At 46.5% G+C, this 25,854-nt stretch overlaps 1 long non-coding RNA gene across 2 annotated transcripts; it reads left to right on the plus strand.

Moving 5' to 3' along the window:
• Positions 1 to 8,980: 8,980 nt before the first annotated feature.
• Positions 8,981 to 11,931, plus strand: LOC310666747. 2 transcript variants are annotated; one of them, XR_014506002.1, is made up of 3 exons: positions 8,981 to 9,118; positions 9,255 to 9,609; positions 11,829 to 11,931. It is a non-coding gene; the product is annotated as an uncharacterized lncRNA (long non-coding RNA). The 2 variants fall into 2 exon arrangements; XR_014506003.1 differs by lacking the exon at positions 11,829 to 11,931 and adding an exon at positions 11,423 to 11,590.
• The last annotated feature ends 13,923 nt before the right edge of the window (positions 11,932 to 25,854 follow it).

Genomic DNA, 25,854 nt, shown 5'->3' on the forward strand with positions numbered 1-25,854 from the left:
CTATTTTATTTTCAAAACTTCAGATATAACTGAAAAATAAATCAAATGTGAGTGCTTTAAACTCTGTGAACTTGGTCCTACTCAGAGTAAACCCACTGAAATGAATGAACCTAAGGAAGCCATGTGTATTTAATAGATGCACTTGGAATAGGATTAACCCATTACACCCTGCTTTCTTTCTAATATTGTACTTGTTAGGCAGTCCTTTCCAATATGATTTTTTCCTTTTTAGCCAACCAGTATCTGTTGATCTTTTATTGACTTATTATTATTATTATTATTATTATTATCATCATCATCATCATCATCATTACAGATAGTTATTTATTTTATTGCATTGTATTGTTTTTGTGTTGTGAGCTGCCTTAATATATATTCTTAAAGTGCAGCTCGTAAATATTAAACAGATAGATAAGATGATACATCTACGATCAGGCTGTTTGCCACGATGTCCTTCAAATTCCATTCAGCGTATTTAAAGAGCAACCCAGCAAATTAGCAAGCCGGCATCGTAGCCTAAACCAGAGGGAGCCAACGTTGAGCCATTGGGTCGTTCCTGGACATAAATGATCCTTTTAAAGTTCTGCAAAGAGCTTAGCGACACCCCTTTATTGACACAGAAGGAAACCAGCTGCCTGGAGCAGCCAATGAGCTTCAAGGATATTTGCATGCAGAGACGCTTCTTGCATTGAAAAGGGGATCGCCTAATTCCTCCAGCTAGAAACCCCTTTGTCCCAGGAAGCTGTGAATTCCTCATCATGGCTCGGCTCTTGAAAGTCTTCCTATTTCTCGCTTGCTGTTGCTGGGGTAGGAGGGAAGATTTAAACATGTTTTATTAAATATATTCCCCTAGTTTCTCCTCCCCGCCCCTATTGATGCCAGGGTATTCACTTTCTGATCCTCCATTTCCACTTAATTTTTTTGCTACCGTTTTTGGTTCCAGGTTGTGAGGCGCAGTTCACGATGACTCAGCCGCCCTTCGTATTGGCCTCCATGGGAGAAACAGTCAGGATCTCTTGTATGAGAAGCAGTGGGGGTATAAGAAGCAAGTGGAATCACTGGTACCAACAGAAACCCAACAGCGCCCCGATACTGCAAATATACAAGGATGAAGAGAGAGTGTTGGGGATCCCAGAGCGATTCTCTGGTTCTTATGACACCTCGGCCAATTCTGTCACCTTAACCATCTCCAATGTCCGAGCTGAAGATGAAGCTGACTATTACTGTCTAGCTGAAGACAGCAGCACGCACACAATGGTACAAGCTGATGAGGAAGTGAGACAAAAACCTTCCTTTAGGTGATTAGCTCTACTTGGTATTGCTTGCAGCTGGTAGACATCAGAGCTGACCTTGTTCTCTTAAGGGCTCGTGGGACAATTCATGCCAAACTTCAGCAGGTGCTGCCCACTTGCTACCAAGCCATGTTGAGGATTGATTTGTATTAATTAATGTATTAATTTCACAGAATCACAGAATCATAGAGTTGGAAGAGACCACAAGGGCCATCGAGTCCAACCCCCTGCCAAGCAGGAAACACCATCAGAGCACTCCAGACATATGGTTGTCAAGCCTCTGCTTAAAGACCTCCAAAGATGGAGACTCCACCACACTCCTTGGCAGCAAATTCCACTGTCGAACAGCTCTTACTGTCAGGAAGTTCTTCCTAATTTACTGTATTAATTTGCAAAGCATTGGTAACCCTCTCTTGAAAGGCTAGTTTATGTTATGGACATACAGGTGAAGATGGTGAAAAATGGATTGCAGAGAAGGAATACAAATGGAATTGTGTGTGTAAAGTAAAAATTAAAAAGGGGGGGGGGAGGAAGAGAAGCTCTAGTCTACAAAAGGTCTATGAAGGAAACTTAGAGTGGCCTCTTTCCCTAGCCTTTATCATCCTCAGACTGAACTGAATTTAATTTACAGTCATACCTTGGGTTGCAAGTGTGATCCATGCAGGAGGCACGTTCGCAAACCACATGGGCTCAGCACAGGAGCCTTCCTGTTTTGAATCACCAGTAGGTGCCACTGTTGCTCTTTTTGCGCAGGGGAAGTGGTGGGGAGGCAGGTAGAATCTGCTGCTATGACTTACCGTATTTTTTGCTCCATATAAGACACACCATTTTCCTCCTAAAAAGTAAAGGGAAATGTTTGCGCGTCTTATGGAGCGAATGTGTGGTCCCTGGAGCCAAATTGCCCAGGGGCAAAAAAGCAGATCATGCCTTTTCTTTAGAAAGAGGGAAAGGGGTGTTGAAACAAAGCCACTGATCAGCTGGTAGGCAAGTGATCAGGAGGGAGATAAGGGAGGCTAGCGATAAAGGAGGCTGCCTGGGAGGGGGGAGGTAAAAGCACATGGATCCTCAGGATTTTTGCATTGGGTCATCCCAAATTCACCATCAGATTACATAGCATGTCCATGGTTATAGCCTGCACCAAAAAAATCATGCATCCACTGTTGTGTGGGGCCGCAATGGCACAAAACCATGGTTACAAAGCATGGATCCACATGGATCCTCAGGATTTTTGCATTGGGCTACCCCAAATTCACCGTCAAATCACATGTCTGTGGCCTTAGCATGAACCACAAAAATCATACATCCACTGTTTCGTTCAGAATATATATTTTTTCTTGTTTTCCTCCTCTAAAAACTAGGTGCGTGTTATGGTCAGGTGTGTCTTATGGAGCGAAAAATACGTTATACCGTACGTACATTGGGTCAACTCAGGGGTCACCTCCCCTGCCCCATCCCACAACTGGTCCTGAATAAGTTCAGGAATGGGGGCTAATGTTGAAATATGGTTTCAAAACCTAATAGATTTTAAGGGAAGCCTTCGTCTTGGAACTAGGCATAGGGAGGAATGGGCTGTAGCTCAGTGGCGGAGCAACTATCCTGTGTGTAGAAGGAAGGCCTCAGGTTCAATCCTTAACATCTCCAGCTAGGGACAGGGATGTATCCTGCCTGAAATAACCTGGAGAGATTCTGCTAGACAACCCAGAGCTAGATGAGTCCATGGTCTGACATGGTGTAAGGCAGCTTCCTATAGTGGTATGAACCAGTTCATAAACAGGATACAATATTTGCATGTGTTTGCATTTCCCCAGTCCTGAGAGGTTTAAGGGAGGCCATCTGGGTTCTGCTCAGAGAAACCATTGGTTCGGGAACCTGATACTACTCCGGTTAACCACCAGTAGGGGGAGTCCTGCTGATGCACATCAACTAGGAACTCCCCCTGGGGTCACTGAAAGGGGGTATGCTAGCTGGCCGTAAGCAAAGAAGCCCGCAACCCCACCTCCCCCTTAAGGCGGAAGTGGCTTTCCCTTCCAGGTCCCAGTGCCCAGCAGCAGCTCCACCCCCTGAAGCCCACAGAGGTTGTGTCTGCAGGAGATATGGTCACCCTTTCCTGCAGATTCAGTGATGGAACCATCACTGATGGCAACTACCCTCTCTGGGTCCAGCAGAAACTGGGGAATTCTCCATGGCTGTTGATTGACCAGACCAGCAGAAGAGCACCAGGCATCGCAGCCCGTTTCTCTGGGTCTAAGTCAGGGAACACCATGTCCCTGACCATCACAGGAGCCATGGCAGAAGACGAGGCTGATTATTACTGCACCATTAATATCCCTGGCCAGTATGTCACAGTGGTCCATGCATGTAGGGAAGCGAGACAAAAACTCTCCTAAACTGCTTCCATTAGCCTAAGTTCCTCTTGCAGTGAATGAAATCTTGATGGAAACCTCACAGGCTGTCAGGACTCAGGAGAAAATTTACAAGCATTAGCGAATGGCCAGCAAAATTATAATTTATTCATTCATATTATGACTTCCCTATTTTATTTTCAAAACTTCAAATATAACTGAAAAATAAATCAAAAGTGAGTGCTTTAAACTCTGTGAACCAAGTCCTACTCAGAGTAAACCCACTGAAATGAATGAACCTAAGGAAACCATGTGTATTTGTCAGGGAACTGCCATCAGTGTCTGAGGGAGAGAGCAAGCTCCAAAGGGATCCCAGAGAGCGTCCCGGGAGTCGGAGAGGCAGCCCATCTTCTCGGGGAGAGAATCAGCGTAGCTCCAGTGGAGAAGGGGGGGAGATGGGGGAATCGGCGAGGCGGTCCCATGACTCCTTGCCGGGGACCAGGGGGGGGAGAAGGGGTCCTCTGCTGCCCACGCCCTCCCTGCGCAGAAGGCTTCCGCGCAGGGAGAGTAGGCGAAGACTGGGCATCAAAGAACTTCTTTGCTGGAAGAAGTTTAAAAAACGCCCACTGACGGATTCTGCCAGCGATTGATACGGTTACAGGCGAGTGGCTGCCCGGACAGGAAAGGTTCACTCAGACAACCCAGCCAGAGGGTGGGACAAGCTTACGCACGAGCAACCCCTAGAACCGTTAGAGTATTTAATAGATCCACTTGGAATAGGACTAGCCCATTATACCCTGCTTTCTTTCTAATATTGTACTTGTTAGGCAGTCCTTTCCAATATGATTTTTTCCTTTTTAGCCAACCAGTATCTGTTGATCTTTTATTGACATTTATTATTATTATTATTATTATTATCATTATTATCATTACAGATAGTTATTTATTTTATTGCATTGTATTGTTTTTGTGTTGCGAGCTGCCTTAATATATATTCTTAAAGTGCAGCTCGTAAGTATTAAACAGATAGATAAGACGATACATCTACGATCAGGCTGTTTGCCACAATGTCCTTCAAATTCCATTCAGCGTATTTAAAGAGCAACCCGGCAAATTAGTGAGCCGATATTGTAGCCTAAACAAGAGGGAGCCAACGTTGTGCCATTGGGTCGTTCCTGGACATAAATGATCCTTTTAAAGTTCTGCACAGTGCTTAGCGACATCCCTTTATTGACACAGAAGGAAACCAGCTGCCTGGAGCAGCCAATGAGCTTCAAGGATATTTGCATGCAGGGACGCTTCTTGAATTGAAAAGGGGATCGCCTAATTCCTCCAGCTAGAAACCCCTTTGTCCCAGGAAGCTGTGAATTCCTCACCATGGCTCGGCTCTTGAAAGTCTTCCTATTTCTCGCTTGCTGTTGCTGGGGTAGGGGGGAAGTTTTAAACATGTTTTATTAAATATATTCCCCTAGTTTCTCCTCCCCGCCCCTATTGATGCCAGGGTATTCACTTTCTGATCCTCCATTTCCACTTAATTTTTTTGCTACCATTTTTGGTTCCAGGTTGTGAGGCGCAGTTCACGATGACTCAGCCGCCCTTCGTCTCGGCCTCCATGGGAGAAACAGTCGGGATCTCTTGTACGAGAAGCAGTGGGGGTATAAGAAGCAAGTGGAATCACTGGTACCAACAGAAACCCAACAGCGCTCCGATACTGCTAATATACAAGGATGAAGTGAGAGTGTTGGGGATCCCAGAGCGATTCTCTGGTTCTTATGACACCTCAGCCAATTCTGTCACCTTAACCATCTCCAATGTCCGAGCAGAAGATGAAGCTGACTATTACTGTCTAGCTGAAGACAGCAGCACGCACACAATGGTACAAGCTGATGAGGAAGTGAGACAAAAACCTTCCTTTAGGTGATTAGCTCTACTTGGTATTGCTTGCAGCTGGTAGACGTAAGAGCTGACCTTGTTGTCTTAAGGGCTCGTGGGACAATTCATGCCAAACTTCAGCAGGTGCTGCCCACTTGCTACCAAGCCACGTTGAGGATTAATTTGTATTAATTAATGTATTAATTTACTGTATTAATTTACAAAGCACTGGTAACCCTCTCTTGAAAGGCTAGTTTATGTTATGGACATACAGGTGAAGATGGTGAAAAATGGATTGCAGAGAAGGAATACAAATGGAATTGTGTGTGTAAAGTAAAAATTAAAAAGGGGGGGGGGAGGAAGAGAAGCTCTAGTCTACAAAAGGTCTATGAAGGAAACTTAGTGTGGCCTCTTTCCCTAGCCTTTATCATCCTCAGACTGAACTGAATTTAATTTACAGTCATACCTTGAGTTGCAAATGTGATCCATGCGGGAGGCACGTTCGCAAACCGCATGCGAACATCATGGGCTCAGCACAGGAGCCTTTCTGTTTTGAATTACCAGTAGGTGCCACTGTTGCTCTTTTTGCACAGGGGAAGTGGTGGGGAGGCAGGTAGAATCTGCTACTATGACTTACCGTATTTTTTGCTCCATATAAGACGCACCTTTTTTCTCCTAAAAGTAAAGGGAAAAGTTTGCGCGTCTTATGGAGCGAATGTGTGGTCCCTGGAGCCAAATTGCCCAGGGGCAAAAAGCAGATCATGTTGTTTTTTTTAGAAAGAGGGAAGGGGGTGTTGAAACGAAGCCGCTGAGCAGGTGGTAGGCGAGCGATCAGGAGGGAGATAAGGGAGGCTAGCGATAAAGGAGGCTGCCTGGGAGGGGGGAGGTAAAAGCACATGGATCCTCAGGATTTTTGCATTGGGTCACCCCAAATTCTCCATCAGATCACATAGCATGTCCATGGTTATAGCCTGCACCAAAAAGATCATGCATCCACTCTTGTGTGGGGCCGCAATGGCGCAAAAGCATGGTTACAAAGCATGGATTCACATGGATTCTCAGGATTTTTGCACTGGACTACCCCAAACTCACCGTCAAATCACATGTCTGTGGCCATAGCATGAACCACAAAAATCATACATGCACTGTTTCGTTTGGAATATGTATTTTTTCTTGTTTTCCTCCTCTAAAAACTAGGTGCATCTTATGGTCAGGTGCGTCTTATGAAGCGAAAAATACGGTATACCCTACGTGCATTGGGTCAACTCAGGGGTCACCTCCCCTGCCCCATCCCACAACTGGTCCTGAATAAGTTCAGGCATGGGGACTAATGTTGAAATATGGTTTCAAAACCTAATAGATTTTTGAGGGAAGTCTTCGTCTCGGAACTAGGCATAGGCAGGGATGGGCCGTAGCTCAGTGGTGGAGCAACTCTCCTGTGTAGAAGGAAGGCCCCAGATTCAATCCTCAGCATCTCCAGCTAGGGACAGGGATGTATCCTGCCTGAAATAACCTGGACAGCTTCTGTTAGACAACCCAGAGCTAGATGAGTCCATGGTCTGACTTGGTGTAAGGCAGCTTCCTATAGTGGTATGAACCAGTTCATAAACAGGATACAATATTTGCATGTGTTTGCATTTCCCCAGTCCTGAGAGGTTTAAGGGAGGCCATCTGGGTTCTGCTCAGAGAAACCATTGGTTCAGGAACCTGATACTACTCCGGTTAAGCACCAGTAGGGGGAGTCCTGCTGATGCACATCAACTAGGAACTCCCCCTGGGGTCACTGATAGGGGGTATGCTAGCTGGCCGTCAGCAAAGAAGCCCGCAACCCCACCTCCTCCTTAAGGCGGAAGTGGCTTTCCCTTCCAGGTCCCAGTGCCCAGCAGCAGCTCCACCCCCTGAAGCCCACAGAGGTTGTGTCTGCAGGAGATATGGTCACCCTTTCCTGCAGCTTCAGTGGTGGGACCATCACTGATGGCAACTACCCTCTCTGGCTCCAGCAGAAACTGGGTTATTCTCCACGGCTGTTGATTGACCAGACCAGCAGAAGAGCACCAGACATCGCAGCCCGTTTCTCTGGGTCTAAGTCAGGGAGCACCATGTCCCTGACCATCACAGGAGCCATGGCAGAAGACGAGGCTGATTATTACTGCACCATTAATATCCCTGGCCAGTATGTCACAGTGGTCCATGCACGTAGGGAAGCGAGACAAAAACTCTCCTAAACTGCCTCCATTAGCCTAAGTTCCTCTTGCGGTGAATGAAATCTTGAGGGAAACTTCACAGGCTGTCAGGACTCAGGAGAAAATTTACAAGCATTAGAGAATGGCCAGCAAAATTATAATTTATCCATTCATATTATGACTTTCCTATTTTATTTTCAAAACTTCAGATATAACTGAAAAATAAATCAAATGTGAGTGCTTTAAACTCTGTGAACTAAGTTCCTACTCAGAGTAAACCCACTGAAATGAATGAACCTAAGGAAGCCATGTGTATTTGTCAGGGAACTGCCATCAGTGTCTCAGGGAGAGAGCAAGCTCCGAAGGGATCCCAGAGAGCGTCCCGGGAGTGGGAGAGGCAGCCCATCTTCTGGGGGAGAGAATCAGCGTAGCTCCAGTGGAGAAGGGGAGGAGATGGGGGAATCGGCGAGGCGATCCCATGACTCCTTGCCGGGGACCAGCGGGAAGAGAAGGGGTCCTCCGCTGCCCACGCTCTCCTTGCGCAGAAGGCTTCCACGCAGGGAGAGTAGGCGAAGACTGGGCATCAAAGAGCTTCTTTGCTGGAAGAAGTTTAAGAAATGCCCACTGACGGATTCTGCCAGCGATTGAGACGGTCACGGGCGAGTGGCTGCCCGGACAGGAAAGGTTCACTCAGACAACCCAGCCAGACGTTGGGACAAGCTTACGTACGAGCAACCCCTAGAACCATTACAGTATTTAATAGATCCACTTGGAATAGGACTAGCCCATTATACCCTGCTTTCTTTCTAATATTGTACTTGTTAGGCAGTCCTTTCCAATATGATTTTTTCCTTTTTAGCCAACCAGTATCTGTTGATCTTTTATTGACATTATTATTATTATTATTATTATTATTATTATTATCATCATCATTACAGATATTTATTTATTTTATTGCATTGTATTGTTTTTGTGTTGCGAGCTGCCTTAATACATATTCTTAAAGTGCAGCTTGTAAATATTAAACAGATAGATAAGATGATACATCTACGATCAGGCTGTTTGCCACGATGCTCTTCAAATTCCATTCAGGGTATTTAAAGAGCAACCCGGCAAATTAGTGAGCCGGCATCGTAGCCTAAACCAGAGGGAGCCAACGTTGAGCCATTGGGTCGTTCCTGGACATAAATGATCCTTTTAAAGTTCGGCACAGTGCTTAGCGACACCCCTTTATTGACACAGAAGGAAACCAGCTGCCTGGAGCAGCCAATGAGCTTCAAGGATATTTGCATGCAGGGACGCTTCTTGCATTGAAAAGGGGATCGCCTAATTCCTCCAGCTAGAAACCCCTTTGTCCCAGGAAACTGTGAATTCCTCACCATGGCTCGGCTCTTGAAAGTCTTCCTATTTCTCGCTTGCTGTTGCTGGGGTAGGAGGGAGGACTTAAACATGTTTTATTAAATATATTCCCCTAGTTTCTCCTCCCCGCCCCTATTTATGCCAGGGTATTCACTTTCTGATCCTCCATTGCCACTTAATTTTTTTGCTACCGTTTTTGGTTCCAGGTTGTGAGGCGCAGTTCACGATGACTCAGCCGCCCTTCGTTTCGGCCTCCATGGGAGAAACAGTCAGGATCTCTTGTACGAGAAGCAGTGGGGATATAAGAAGGCGCTGGAATTCCTGGTACCAACAGAAACCCAACAGCGCTCCAATACTGCTAATATACAATGATGAAGAGAGAGTGTCGGGGATCCCAGAGCGATTCTCTGGTTCTTATGAAACCTCGGCCAATTCTGTCACCTTAACCATCTCCAACGTCCGAGCAGAAGATGAAGCTGACTATTACTGTCTAGCTGAAGACAGCAGCACACACACAATGGTACAAGCTGATGAGGAAGTGAGACAAAAACCTTCCTTTAGGTCATTAGCTCTACTTGGTATGCTTGCAGCTGGTAGACATCAGAGCTGACCTCTTAAGGGCTCATGGGACAATTCATGCCAAACTTCAGCAGGTGCTGCCCACTTGCTACCAAGCCACGTTGAGGATTAATTTGTATTAATTAATGTATTAATTTACTGTATTAATTTACAAAGCATTCCCAAAGCTGGTAGGCAAGCGATCAGGAGGGAGATAAGGGAGGCTAGCGATAAAGGAGGCTACCTGGGAGGGAGGAGGTAAAAGCACATGGATCCTCAGGATTTTTGCATTGGGTCACCCCAAATTCACCATCAGATCACATAGCATGTCCATGGTTATAGCCTGCACCCAAAAAATCATGCATCCACTGTTGTGTGGGGCCGCAATGGCGCAAAACCATGGTTACAAAGCATGGATCCACATGGATTCTCAGGATTTTTGCACTGGGCTACCCCAAACTCACCATCAAATCACATGTCTGCGGCCATAGCATGAACCACAAAAATCATACATCCACTGTTTCGTTCAGAATACATATTTTTTCTTGTTTTCCTCCTCTAAAAACTAGGTGCGTGTTATGGTCAGGTGCGTCTTATGGAGCGAAAAATACAGTACACCCTAGGTACATTGGGTCAACTCAGGGGTCACCTCCCCTGCCCCATCCCACAACTGGTCCTGAATAAGTTCAGGCATGGGGGCTAATGTTGAAATATGGTTTCAAAACCTAATAGATTTTTGAGGGAAGTCTTCGTCTTGGAACTAGGCATAGGGAGGAATGGGCTGTAGCTCAGTGGCGGAGCAACTCTCCTGTGTGTAGAAGGAAGACCTCAGGTTCAATCCTTAACATCTCCAGCTAGGGACAGGGATGTATCCTGCCTGAAATAACCTGGAGAGCTTCTGCTAGACAACCCAGAGCCAGATGAGTCCATGATCTGACTTGGTGTAAGGCAGCTTCCTATAGTGGTATGAACCGGTTCATAAACAGGATACAATATTTGCATGTGTTTGCATTTCCCCAGTCCTGAGAGGTTTAAGGGAAGCCATTTGGGTTCTGCTCAGAGAAACCATTGGTTCGGGAACCTGATACTACTCCGTTTCCCCTGCCATGGCCTGGACTCCTCTCTTCCTGGTCCTCTCTGCTTACTGCACTGGTTGGTAATGGGGAGCATCTGCTTTCTCTTGATGGGGGATATGGGTTCTAGCTCAGCGGTACAGCACCTTCACAAGGTCTAAGGCTCAATCCCCAGCATCTCCTGATAAGGCTGGAAAAGGCTGCTGCTGGTGTTCAGGATAGACCATGAGTAGTCAACATGACACCTTGAACGTGTTGTTGGACTACTGCTCCTATACTCCCTGATCACCATCCCTTATGGCAGGGGCTGATGGAATCTGGAGTCTAATGACATCGGGAAAGCACCCCATTGGCTGTCCCTGGGGTAAATAATACCAGGCTGGGTTTGACTGGGTTTGAGCAGGAGGCATCTCCATCTCCATCTCTATCATCTCCATCATCTCCATCATCTCCATCATCTCCATCATCTCCATCATCTCCATCATCTCCATCATCTCCATCATCTCCATCATCTCCATCTCCATCTCCATCTCCTCCATCTCCATCTCCAACTCCTTTTCTCTCCTAATCATCAACTTTTGAGAAGTGATCTGTCAATATTAACCACTTGGGACCAGTTTACCTGCGAGATCCCCTTACGCTATATATGCCCACTCAACCGCTCAGATCTGTGGAACTGGCACCATTACGGGCACCACATAATACTCATTCTGCATTGGTAAGAAATCAATATTTTAGTGTAGCAGCCCCCACACTTGGGAATTCCCTGCCTATTGACACCCAGGCAGCAGCCTTCCCTGTATTCCCTGTGCTAAGAACCTTTAGTTTAGACCAGCTTACTCAGGTATGTAGAATGTGGCATGTGTTTTAACGTGCCTTTAGCTTATCTCTGATTCTGATTATTTTGGGGGGGAATGTTTTCAAGGATCATTTTGGGTCCCCCCCCCATTCTTCTTGTAAACCGCTTTGAGGGGTGTTTTTAACAATCAAAATGTGTGTGTGTGTGTGTGTGTGTGTGTGTATAACAATAATAATAATTACCAATAATAATAACAACACTGCTCTTCCACAAGTTTCTCTCTCTTTCCCCTCACCTTGATGGAACACAATTCTCGCCAGCAATAGCCTCCCTCTTTGCTTTTCTTCTAGGGACTGTTTCTCAGTTCTCCCTAACTCAGCCACCCTCCATGTCGGCATCCCTTGGAGAAACTGCCAGCATCTCCTGTCGGAGGAGCAGCGGAAACATTGGCACCTACAATGTCGCCTGGTATCAACAGAAGCCTGGCAGTGCCCCCAAAATCCTGATGTACTGGTTTGGCACCAGAAGCTCTGGAACACCAGAGCGGTTCTCAGGTTCTGTCAACAAACCTTCCAACACGGCCACCTTAACCATCGCCAAGCTGCAACCAGAAGACGAGGCTGATTATTACTGTTTGTCTTATGACGGCAGCTACAAGTACGCACGGCGATGCAGTCCCTGGGGAAGTGAGGCAAAAACCTCTTTGCAGAAACCCAGCATTGCTTGCAATGAGCGGCTGCAGGATAGAAGCTGCACAATCGCTCCTGACCACTTCCCTCCAGCCTGACTTGCCTTAAGAGTCATAACCACAGATCTCCGCTGCATTAATACAGAAATACGATTACTGAAAATGTTGTGGTTCAAGCTGAGCCTGTGGTCACTAGAGGGAAGGAACCTGTTTCAATGCAATGGCTGAGCCTCTGGAATGTTGCCCTGCTCACCCTATTTCTCCAAAAGACAAGAAGTTCCAGGACTGTAGTGCTTCCACAAGTTTGGCTCCCTTTGGAAGAAGTTCATTGGAGGTTTATGGATATTTTGAAATACTTGTGCTTATTTACAAAGACTAGGGACTGCTGCCCCAGCTCACCCCGTTCCCCTGTCAGTTTGCATTTCTTGGTACAGAAAAGATTGATCTGATGTGTAGAGATCTTTCCTATTCTGATTCATTCAAGAGGGTTCTGGAAGCTTCTCTGTGTGAAACAAGCAGAAGGTTCATGATGTTTGGGTTATTCCTTCAGAGAAGTGGAATAAAGGTGGCTTAAACTGGTCCTGTTATCTCTTCAGTCAAGATCACGCTGACTATAACAATAAGGCCAGAAGGAGCCTGGGTTTCACCTTTCTCTTTCTATCTCTTTTTTTCTAGTGTGGTGTTCTGTATGTAGTTGTAATGGTTCTAGGGGTTGCTCGTGCGTAAGCTTGTCCCAACGTCTGGCTGGGTTGCCTGAGTGAACCTTTCCTGTCCGGGCAGCCACTCGCCCGTGACCGTCTCAATCGCTGGCAGAATCCGTCAGTGGGCGTTTCTTAAACTTCTTCCAGCAAAGAAGTTCTTTGACGCCCAGTCTTCACCTACTCTCCCTGCACGGAAGCCTTCTGCGCAGGGAGGGCGTGGGCAGCGGAGGACCCTTTCTCTCCCCGGCAAGGAGTCATGGGATCGCCTCGCCGATTCCCCCATCTCCCCCCCTTCTCCACTGGAGCTACGCTGATTCTCTCCCCCAGAAGATGGGCTGCCCCTCCCACTCCTGGGACGCTCTCTGGGATCCCTTCGGAGCTTGCTCTCTCCCTCGGACACTGATGGCAGTTCCCTGACAGTAGTGTTAAATTTTAGTCTTATTATAAGTTATTGTAAGTTTATGTTAAGTCTGCTGCAACTGGATTTCTTATGGACAGTGCCAATTCTGAATGTATTGGATTTGTGACCATTATGCTCATTTGCCTTCAGTAGCAATAAAGCTCTGCTGGATGAAATACAACAACAACAATCTTTATTACGGTCCAGAGACCCAACAAATCGTTACAAAGCAATACACAATTCATACAGCCTACCTCCAAGTTAAACAAGCATTTTGTTCAGAATATAGGGATCATTGGTTCATGCAATCACCGATAAAAACTTTGCCATTGCTAATATTCTAGCATCTGTCCGGTCTTCCAATAGGAACCTGACATTGTGAGCCTCTGATTTTCCCGGGAAAGGTACCAGCAAGGGTAGTATCAGTTCAGCCCTGGCTTGCTCATATTTTGCACAGTGCAACAAAATATGTTTTATGGAATCGATGTCTTGATGAAATATTAATTGCCTCTGGTCTATTTTTTGGGAATTCTGCAATGCGTTTAAGTTTTTACTCTGCTAACCATGTGTTGGAATCTGCTCTGGTTCAATATGAGTAGAATTTATGACATCCCCAACCCTGCCCACCCCACTTCTTCCACCCATGACCACCCCTCCCTTTACACATCGTTTGACCCATCAGTTATCCTCCCATGGCTCACCAAAACTTTTCCTTTCTCCTCCTCTCACAGCTCACCTCATCCACTCCTCCTTTCAAAGGAGAGAGGGAGGTGCTTTGGAGAGCGGTTTGGCAAACCGCTTTCTCAAGCGCCTCCCAGCCTCTGTTAAGCAGCTCATCTAAGCTACCTGCCCCCTGCTCTGCTTGCTTGCTCACTTGCCTGCCATTCTGTCATCACACCAGAGTTGGCTTGGCCACCTATTGGCAGCCATGTAAACTGCAGCGTGACGACAGCCTTACATTTTTCTGCATATAGGAAGATGCAGACTGAGCGTAGGTGGAGGCGCACTGCTTAGAAACATTGCAACAGATAGCTATACAGTGGTACCTTGGTTCTCGAACTTAATCCATTCCTGGTGTCCGTTTGACTCCCGAAACCATTTGACAGCTATGGTACGGCTTCTGATTGGCTGCAGGAACTTCCTGCAGTCAAGTGGAAGCCGCATTGGATGTTTGGCTTCCAAAAAACATTCACAAACCGGAACACTTACTTCCGGGTTTGCAGAGTTCAGGAGCCGATTTCTTCGGGGGCCAAGCCGTTCAAGAACCAAGCTACCACTGCTTCCGCACCAGACCTCCAGACAGACAGTGGGCACCTTGGTGGATGGAACATCAATAATAAAAAAACACATAATTAAATGCATGCTGACAGACAGACTGATAATAAAATAGTTGCTAATATTCCTCTTCCCCACACTTTCACAAGCTGTAGATTATTTAATAACCATAGGCCTGGGTAAAGAGGAATGTTTTTGCCTGGTGCCTAATGATGGCACCAGGAACCGGGTCAAACATATGTTGGAAATGTAAAGAAAAAGAAGGGACTTTTTACCATATGTGGTGGGAATGTAGAGAAGTTTAAAAAATTTGGGTAATGATATACAATGAATTGAAAAAAAAATGTTTAAAATGACATTTGTAAAAAAAACCAGAAGCATTTTTGTTAGGGATGGTAGGACAAGACCTGCCAATAAAAACAAAGAATCTATTTATGTATGCTACAACAGTGGCAAGAGTCTTGATAGCACAAGAATGGAAGAATGAAGAAATCCCAATGAAAGAACAGTGGTAAGGAAAATTGATGAACTATGCAGAACTGGCTAAATTGACATACAAACTGCGGGACAAAGACAACTGTGACTTTAAGGAGGAATGGGAACTTTTTAGAAATGATCTAAAAAGACAACAAAATGAACTGGACTCCTTGGCAGGTTTTGAAGAAACATACACAAATTTATTGGTTGATAACGTGATAGACAATGCAAGGATATGTATAATTTTATAACATGAAGAAAATAATATGTGCAGAGAAATCAGAGATAGGAGCTGGGGAAGTCCCGGGGGGGGGGGGGGAGGGATGGAAGGGGGGGAAAGGGGAAAAAAATAATGTATGTGATTATATGATTTGATAATTTGTTGTGTTGAAATTGCTTAATAAAAATATTTTTTTAAAAATAATAAGGATGGCACCAGGTGAGCCTCTCTGGGGAGAGCATTCTACAGTCAGGGAGCCACCACAGAAAAGGCCTGTTCTCTTGTTGCCGCCCTCCAAATCACACCAGGTTGGGGGACATAGAGAAGGGCCTCAGATGACACACGGAAGTTCTGGGTAGGTTCATATGGGGAGAGCCAATCCTTAAACAATTGAGGACCTGAGCTGTGTATGGCTTTATAGGTCAATACTCATACTTATTACCACCGAGGCAGTACTCAATATCTCAAAGGACAGTTGTTGCCACCAGGCTGGCCCCGCATGAAATGTTTCTTTATTGTAGATCCATTCAATGAACCATGCCAGGGTTTTTTGAATGCCCTCCTAGGCTAAGTACAGACTAAGCCACCGAGGGATTTCTATCTGACTGGAAGGGCAAGCAAGGTGGATAGCAGAAAGAAGAATCCGAGTCTGCCCAGACTGTCTGTATGTAAGGAAGGACCTCTGCCCCAAACCATTCTCTCTGCTCACCCAAGCCTCTGGACCCAGATCCTTAGATCTATGAATCCCTGGTACCCGAACATACTGTGACCAGCAGTTTGAAGCTGCTTTTTTTTGTGCCAGTCCTCCAGCATCTATAGACAGTAGTTAAAGAGTTAGACATTTGCATGAAGGGGCTGCTCCCTTGACCTCTGGGGATTTAAAAGAGATTGGGCAGAGGCTATTAGGATATCCTTTGGCTTTAAATTTGCTCAGCAGATTTCCTCACAATGGCCTGGGGCTTGTTCCACTTCACAGTCCTGGCATCCATCATTGGTGAGGGAGATTCATTGGGAGGATGGGGGGGGGGGAATCTGATATGACGCAAAGAGGGGCATAGCCTGCCCTTCCAAGCCCTGCGCTTTGCAAAGTATTTGGTGTTGTCCACTTTAAATTAACCTACGGATTCTTTGCCCTGCTTCCTTCCAGGTCCCAGTGTCCAGCAGCTACAGAACTTGAAGGATCCAGAATTTGTGGCTCCGGGTGGGACGGTCACCATGTCTTGCAGGTTTGACAGTGGAAACATTGGTGATGGCAACTACCCTTTGTGGGTACAGAAGAAACCTGAGAGTAAACCCTGGACACTGATCTACACCACTAGCACCCGACCATCTGACGTTCCAGCCCGTTTCTCTGGCTCTCGATCAGGGAACGTGATGTCCCTGACCATCACGGGGGCCCTACTGGAAGATGAAGCTGCTTATTACTGTTCTGTGTGGACTGGGAGTCAAAGGCACAGTGCTTCATTCAGATGGGGAAGTGAGACAAAAACCTCCTCTCCTTTGCTCTCTATGTACGTCAACAGAATCTGAACTCCCTGCTGTAGCCTCTGTTTGTTTGCATAGTGAAGGGTTTATTGAGTATCCATCCTTGCACAGTTTCTGCAGGGAGGTTCAGCGAAGCCTGCTATTTATCAAGCACTCATTCTGAGTCTGTGTGCACCGCCGGCACCAGACCGTCTGCTGTTCCAGCCCATTTCTCTGGGTCTAGACAGGGAATGGAAGGTCCTTGACCATCACCCCTGGGCACCCAGTAGGTGTCACTGTTGCCCTTTCCACTTTGGCTGGATGGAGACACATCAAGGAAGCGTTTCAGATAAATGCGTTGTATACCTAAACAGAAAAAAGAGGTGGAGGAAAACGGGGCTCCACATCGCCAGTTGGCAGCACAATGTTATATTGCATATGCAAGGCTTATTCTTTCCCCATCTTGCTGAGTCCTAAGTATCAGTTTGCTTCAAAATTCTCTCTGCAGCTCAGTTATTGTGTAAACCTAGCTGTGCAATGTTTTATATTGTAAGTGTCACTTTATTGTTTATATTTGTATTTTAGAAGTTTTTATGCACACTGCCTAGAGAGCTTCAGTCATGGGGTGGCATAGAGATATCGTTTATATGATTAAATTAGAGCAGTCCTAAATCAATAACAGACCACGAGCAGCAGAATTTGCTGCTGTGAACCAGAGCCTTTTCACACTGCAGGAGGGGGGAGAATTGGATTGGGGAGGCCCTGTGGGTGTGTCATGCAGAAAGTGGAAGGTTGGGATAATTGGCAAAACTGGCAGTGGCAGCTGGTAACATTTTGACTTGGATTCCTATTTGACTGGATGGTAGATTCCATTGTGAGGAATTCTAATCTACGTATGGCTGTATGCAAGGAAGGTCCATTAAAAGAAAAGAAAAAAAAAGGGGGGGGGGGAGAATCTGTGAATCTCTGCTCTACCTTTTTTTAAAAAATCAGACCCAGTGAAGGCGGTGAAGGTCCTGTGTGAGTTTCTGGAGGCTGTTGGAGGATGGATGGCAGCTAACAGATTGAGGTTGAAACAGAAGTACTGTTTTGGGGGGACAGGGGTGGGCAGGTGTGGAGGACTTCCTGGTCCTGAATGGGGTAACTGTGCCACTGAAGGACCAGGTGCACAGCCTGGGAGTCATTTTGGACTCAGAGCTGTCCATGGAGGTGCAGGTCAATTCTGTGTCCAGGGCAGCTGTTTACCAGTTCCATCTGCTACGCAGGCTGAGACCTTGCCTGCCCGCAGACTGTCTCGCCAGAGTGGTGCATGCTCTGGTTATCTCCAGCTTGGACTACTGCAATGTGCTCTACGTGGGGCTACTTTTGAAGGTGACCTGGAAACAACAAGTAATCAAGAATGTGGCAGCCAGACTGGTGACTGGGAGTGGCCGCCGAGACCATACTATACTGATCCCGAAAGACCTACATAGGCTCTCAGTATGTTTTCGAGTACAGTTCAAAGTGTTGTTGCTGACCTTTAAAGCCCTAAACAGCCTCAGCCCTGTATCCCTGAAGGAGCATCTCCACCCCCATTGTTCAGCCCGGACACTGAGGTCCAGCTCCAAAGGCCTCCTGGTGGTTCCCTCATTGAGAGAAGTGAGGTTACAGATAACCAAGTAGAGGGCCTTTTCAGTAGTGGTGCCCTCCCATCAGATGTCAAGGAAATAAACAACTATCTGACTTTTAGAAGACATCTGAAGGCAGCCCTGTTTAGAGAAGTTTTTAATGTTTGAAGTTCTATTCTGTTTTTAGTGTTCTGATGGTAGCCGCCCAGAGTGGCTGGGGAAACCCAGCCAGATGGACGGGATATGAATTAATAATAATAATAATACTAATAATAATAATAATAGTAATAATAATAATAGTAATAATATTCTCCAAATCCAGATCCTTACTTCTCAGATTCCCAGCACCCTGATACCATGACCAGCAGAGGGCTGCTGCTTTTTCTTCAAAATCCAGACACAGTAGTTAAGAAGCTACCCATTTGCATGAAGGGGCTGCTCCCCTGACCTCTGGGGATTTAAGAGAGGCTGGCAGATGCCAATGGGATCTCTTTTTTCTTTAGAAAAGCCCACTCTGTAGATTTCCTCATAATGGGCTGGGGCTTGCTCCTCTTCACAATCCTGGTGTCCATCATTGGTGAGGGAGATTCATTGGGTGGATGGGAAAAAAATATGATATGAAGCAGAGAGAGGCATAGCCTGCCCTTCCAAGCCCTGCGCTTTGCAAAGTATTTGGTGTTGTCCACTTTAAATTAACCTACTGATTCTATTCCTTGCTTTCTTCCAGGTCCCAGTATCCAGCAGATACTGACTTTGAAGGACCCAGAATTTGTGGCTCCAGGTGGGACAGTCACCATGTCTTGCAGGTTAAATGGTGGAAACATCGCTGATAGCAACTACCCTTTGTGGGTACAGAAAAAGCCTGAGAGTAAACCCTGGACACTTATCCATGACACCAGCATCAGACCGTCTGATGTTCCAGCTCGTTTCTCTGGTTCTAGATCTGGGAATGTGATGTCCCTGACCATCACGGGGGCCCTTCTGGAAGATGAAGCTGCTTATTACTGTGCTGTGTGGGCTGGGAGCCAGTGACACGGTGCTTCATTCAGATGAGGAAGTGGGACAAAAACCTCCTCTCCTTTGCTCTCTGTGCATGTGAACAAAATCTGAACCTCTGTTTGATCTTCCTGTAGTGAATGAGTTCCTAAAGAAAGGCTGGGGCTTTTTTCAGGCAACCTGTTCTTCCACAATTTCTTCAGGGAGGTTCAACAATATCTACTGTTTATTGATCATTCATTCTATTATGCTTGTATTATATTGTGCTGCAAAAACATGTTATAACACATTTCCCAGTGCATTTTCTCATCAACTTCCTCACTGAACTCCAAGCCACCTTTTATTGTGCAATCTGAATTTGCCAGTACAGTCAAACCTTGGTTTGGAAACAGGTTAGTTGCTGATCAAATCAGCTCCCAAACATTGCAACCCCCTGAAGCAAGTGTTCCAGTTTGCAAACATTTTTCAGAAGCCGAACATACGATGTGACTTCTGCTTCAGTGCAGGAATCTCCTGCAACCGATCGGAAGCCATGCCTTGGTTTTTGAGCGGTTTTGGGAGTCGGAAGGGCTCCCGGAATGGATTAAGTTTGAGAACCAAGGTGCCGCTGTACTATATTGAATCCTGTCCTAGCCCTCGCTGCCAGTTGGAGAAATCAAACTGCCTGTAGGTTGATGCCCAATACCATAGGTGCCAACCCCCTGGGCCCCTGGGTGCCTAATCACCCACAAAATTCCCCAGAGGCCAGGCACCCACAAATTTTGGCACCAGGGCACATTGCATGGCGCCTATGGCTCTGTGCACCAATGGTCGTGGGGCCAAGCTGACACTCCTGCCCAAGACTTTAATTCTTAAATTAGAGTGGTGCCCAAGCAAGGCACAGTTACAATGAACACAGGTGTGCAAAGGAATCAGATGCATAGTTTGGTTCTGACCACGGTGAGACTAGGATGTTAGACTAGATGGGCCATTGGTGTGAGACCTAGCAGGATCTTCATACCTTCTTCAGTCTGAGACATTGATCCAACAAGTGACATGTTCCCTGCACCTTCCTTTTCAAGATTAGGTGATTTACTTCTCTTAGAGCAGAAAGCAGCCAGAGTCCCAGGGAAGCCCAACTCAAGGGGGTTGAGGTTCTGAGGTCTGTTGGTGGCAACGCTGGTGTCACACCATCTCAGGAAGTGACGTTGATGGCAGCTCAGAATCTGATTTGCTCTCAGTAGCCTGCTTCTCTAAAGGAGACTCATCAGCGTCAAGGAGAGGCACTGTTTGGGTGTTTATTAAAGGTAAAGGTACCCCTGCCTGTACGGGCCAGTCTTGCCAGACTCTAGGGTTGTGCGCTCATTTCACTCTATAGGCCGGGAGCCAGCGCTGTCCGCAGACACTTCCGGGTCACGTGGCCAGCGTGACAAAGCTGCATCTGGCGAGCCAGAGCCGCACACGGAAACGCCGTTTACCTTCCCGCTGGTAAGCAGTCCCTATTTATCTACTTGCACCCAGGGGTGCTTTCGAACTGCTAGGTTGGCAGGCGCTGGGACCGAACGACGGGAGCGCACCCTGCCGCAGGGATTCGAACCACCGACCATGCGATCGGCAAGTCCTAGGTGCTGAGGTTTTACCCACAGCGCCACCCGCGTCCCAAGTTGGGTGTGTATTACTCCACAGCAAAAGGGGTCTATGATGTTACTGGAACAGAACACCCCTCAGCTCTCCTGCTTGTTCCCTGACCTGAATCCATCTCTCCATCTTCCATGCTGCAAACCCTTTCTCTGCTCTCAAAGCCGAGGTGCCAAGGTTGAAGGACACTTGCCCTGGTAGATGTTCTGCCTAATGTTGGGCTACATACGGTTCCTTAGGCAAATGCAGTCTAAATAAGTTCAAAATATGTTTTCCCCCCATGGCTTCCTATTTTCTGGTGCTACCCTAGGAACAAAAACAGGTTTGGGGGCTAAACAGCATTCAATGCATTAATGAACTGAGCCTGATCTTCTGGTCCCAGTTTTGTTTTTAGCTAACTCAGGAGACATTTCAGAGATGGTGTGACCTGAGTTCTTTTGTCTCAGATTCATTCTGCAAATGCCTTGGGCTAAGCAGAAACTAGACCACCCCAATGATTTATATGAGATTGGCAGGGCAAGGGGGTGCCAGAAAGAAAAACACAAGTTTGCCTGTTGCTGTACGCAAGGAAAGAGCTCTAAAATGAAAACTTAGTCCCTGAATTCAGATTCCCACTCCTCAGATTCCCAGGTCTCTGAGCACAGCACAACCAGCAAGACTGCAGTTGCTTTTTCTAAGCTAGTCCTCCAGCACCTAGAGACCATAGTTAAGGAGTTGCACATTTGCATGAAAGGGGCTCCTCCCTTGACCTCTGGGGATTTAACAGATGCTTTGCAGGCGTCAATGAGATCTTTTCCTTCAGAGAAAACTAGCCCAGAAGATTTTCCCATTATGCTTCTCTTCTCAATCCTGCTGTCCATCATTGGTGAGGGGAATAAACTTTTTGGATGGGATCCATTTTCCTTGAAGCAAAGACAGGTGTCCTCTGTGCTCTAAAACCCTACAGATTGCAGTACATTTGGTGATGCTGCATTGTAAATTAAACTGCCAAACAGTGAAATGCCTTGTTCCCTTCCAGGTCCCAGTGTCCAGCAGCTACAGAACTTGAAGGATCCAGAATTTGTGGCTCCGGGTGGGACGGTCACCATGTCTTGCCGATTGGACAGCGGGCGCATCAGTGACAGCAACCAGCCTATGTGGGTGCAGAAAAAAGCCGAGAGTAAACATCGACTGATGATGTACACCACCAGGAACAGACCGCCTGGTGTTCCAGCCCGTTTCTCTGGGTCTAGCTCAGGGAATGTGATGTCCCTGACCATCACGGGGGCCCTTCTGGAAGACGAAGCTGTTTATTACTGTGCTGTGTGGACTGCGAGTCACTGGCACTATGCTTCATTCAGACAGGGAAGTGAGACAAAAACCTCCTCTCCTTTGCTCCCTTGGTGCATCAACAGAATCTGAACTGCCTTTCATAGTTTCAATGATGTCTGTACAATTACTGTGTTTTAAAATCCCGCATTATTATCCCTAAATGTATGGATACAAAGTAAAAAATATCCCAACTAGCAGTGGTAGAATATACGTCTGCTGTTAGCAATGCTAGTCACAGAATGATATGCCAAAATAATAATAATACCGTATTTTTTGCTCTATAAGATGCACCAGACCACAAGACGCACCTAGTTTTTGAAGGAGGAAAACAAGAAAAAAAATATCTGAATCTCAGAAGCCAGAACAGCAAGAGGGATCGCTGCGCAGTGAAAGCAGCAATCCCTCTTGCTGTTCTGGCTTCTGGGATAGCTGCGCAGCCTGCATTTGCTCCATAAGACGCACACACATTTCCCCTTACTTTTTAGGAGGGAAAAAGTGAGTCTTATAGAGGAAAAAATACGGTAATTTATACCCTGCCCATCTGGCTGGGGTTCCCCAGCTACTCTGGGTGGCTTCCAACAGAATATTAAAATACAATAGACTATTAAACATTAAAAGTTTCCCTAAACAGGGCTGCTAGTACTTACTACCACCAAAGGCAGGGCTCAATGTCTCAAAGGAGAGTGGCAGCATCTGAATGTTCAGAGGGATTCTTTGCCCTGGTTTACCTTTCCCCTAATCCCTGATGAGTGTTGGGCCACTTTGGAAAATGCACTCTAAACTGTTGAGAAGACTTTGGCAACTATGGGGTTGTGGCACGCATCTCGTTTTCAGGCCGAGGGAGCCGGCGTTTGTCCACAGACAGCTTTCCGGGTCATGTGGCCAGCAGGACTAAGCTGCTTCTGGCACAACAGAACACCATGATGGAAACCAGAGCGCACGGAAACGCTGTTTACCTTTCCGCTGCAGTGGTACCTATTTATCTACTTGCAGTGGCTTTTGAACCTCTAGGTTAGCAGGAGCTGGGACATAGCAATGGGAGCTCATCCTGTCATGGGGATTTGAACTACTGACCTTCTGATTAGCAAGCGCAAGAGGCTCAGTGGTTTAGAAGACAGTGCCAAGCTTTCTGTACTAGGGCTTCATATATTCCAACCAGTGCTATCACTGGGACAAACAAAAAACAAAACATTATAAATCAGATTTAGGTGTTGAAGCTTAACATCTTCACTGAATTCAAGGGTTGCTCCCCGTCCCAACCCCTTGGACCAGGGAATTATTTTTTAGCACAAGCAGCCATTGTATCCCCGGCATGGCATGAGCTGAAATGTTTGCTGCAGATCCATTCCTGCAATCAGGCCAGGATGCTTTTTAATGCCTTGGGCTAAACACAGACTGGTCTATCCCAGGATTATACCACCATGAAGAAAAGGAGGCTTCCTGCCACTGTGTGTAAGGGGGGACCTATAAAATAAAATAATGCAACCCCCCCAAAAAACCATACCACCTTCTAAGCTTAAACTCTGAATTCAGATTGTCAGTCCCATGTCCCTGAACACAGCATGACCAGCAGTTGGCAGATGCTTTTTCTGTTAGTCCTCTACAGTCGTTAAGGAGCTACCCATTTGCATGAAAGGGCTGCTCCCCTGACCTCTGGGGATTTAAGAGAGATGGGGCCGAGGCCAATGAGATCTCCTTTTGTTTTAGAAAATCTAGCCCAGCAGTTTTTGCCATCATGGCTTTGTTTCTCGTCACAATCCTGATCTCCATCATTGGTGAGGGAAATACATTGGGTGAATGGGGACAAATCTGCGTAGAAACAAAAGCAGTGATCTTCTGTTTTCTAAAACCCTGCACTTTGCAAAATGTTTGATGTAGATTAATGTGCTGAGCAGTTCCCTGCCTTGCTTCCTTCCAGGTCCCAGTGTCCAGCAGCTACAGACTTTGAAGGACCCAGAATTTGTGGCACCAGGAGGGACGGTCACCATGTCTTGCAGGTTTGACAGTGGAAACATTGGTGACAGCAATGAGCCTTGGTGGGCACAGAAAAAACCTGGGCATAGACCCCGACAGATAATGTATGCCACCAGCACCCGACCGTCTGACGTTCCAGCCCGTTTCTCTGGGTCTCGATCGGGTAATGTGATGTCCCTGACCATCACGGGGGCCCTTCTGGAAGATGAAGCTGCTTATTACTGTTGTGTGTGGACTGGGAGCCAGTCACACAGTGCTTCATTGGGATGGGGAAGTGAGACAAAAACCTCTTCTCCTTTGCTCCCTGTGTACATCACCAGAACCTGAACTCCTTTATTGTAGCCTCTGTTTGTTTGCATAGTGAATGGTTTATTGAGCATGCATCCTTGCACAATTTCTGCAGGGAGGTTCAGAGAAGCCTGCCATTTATCAAGCACTCATTCTGAACCTGTGTGCACTGCCGGCACCGCACCGTCTGCTGTTCCAGCCCATTTCTCTGGGTCTAGACAGGGAATGGAAGGTCCTTGACCATCACCCCTGGGCATCCAGTAGGTGTCACTGTTGCCCTTTCCACTTTGGCTGGATGGAGACACATCAAGGAAGCGTTTCAGATAAATGCGTTGTAAATTTAAACAGAGAAAACTGTAGTGGAAAACGGGGCTCCACATTGCCATCTGGCTGCAAAATGTTATATTGCATATATAACGCATATAAACTGCTTTTGCTATACCAATCTAGCTGAGTCCTAAGTATTGGCTTGCTTCAAAATTCTCTCTGTGGTTCAGTTTTTGCTTAAATCGTGCTGTGCAATGCTTTATATTGTAAGTGTCTCTTTATAGTTTAGATTTGTATTCTAGATATTCTTATTCCCGCTGCCTAGAGAGCTTCAGTCATGGGGTGTCATAGAGATATTGTTTATATGAATAAATTAGAGTTGTCCTAAACCAACAAAGAGGGACGCGGGTGGCGCTGTGGGTTAAACCACAGAAGGGCGGCGGTTTGAATCCCCACGACGGGATGAGCTCCCGTTGCTCGGTCCCTGCTCCTGCCAACCCAGCAGTCCGAAAGCATATCAAAGTGCAAGTAGATAAATAGGTACCGCTCTGGCGGGAAGGTAAACGGCATTTCCGTGTGTTGCTCTGGTTCGCCAGAAGCGGCTTAGTCATGCTGGCCACATGACCCGGAAGCTGTACGCCGGCTCCCTCGGCCAATAAAGCGAGATGAGCACCGCAACTCCAGAGTCGACCATGACTGGACCTAATGGTCAGGGGTCCCTTTACCTTTACCTAAACCAACAACAGAAAAAGACAAATAGAATTTGCTGCTGTGAACCAGAGCCTTTCCCCTCACACTGCAGAAAGGGGGATAATTGAACTGGGGAAGCCCTGTGGGTGTGTCATGCAGAAAGTGGAAGCTTGGGGAAACGGCTAAAAATGGCAGTAGCAACATTTTGACTTGGATTTGTATTTGACTGGATGGTGGATGCCATTGAGAGGGATTCTAATCTACGTATGGCTGTATGCAAGGAAGGTCCTCTAAAAGAAAAGGAAACAAAGAAGGAAAACATGAATCTGTGAAACGTTTCTCTGAATCCTGATCTTTATTTCTCAGATTCCCAGCTCCCTGATACCATGACCAACAGATGG

This window comes from Podarcis tiliguerta (assembly GCF_965153285.1).
Source record: "Podarcis tiliguerta genome assembly, chromosome: 16".
Lineage (NCBI taxonomy): Eukaryota > Metazoa > Chordata > Lepidosauria > Squamata > Lacertidae > Podarcis > Podarcis tiliguerta.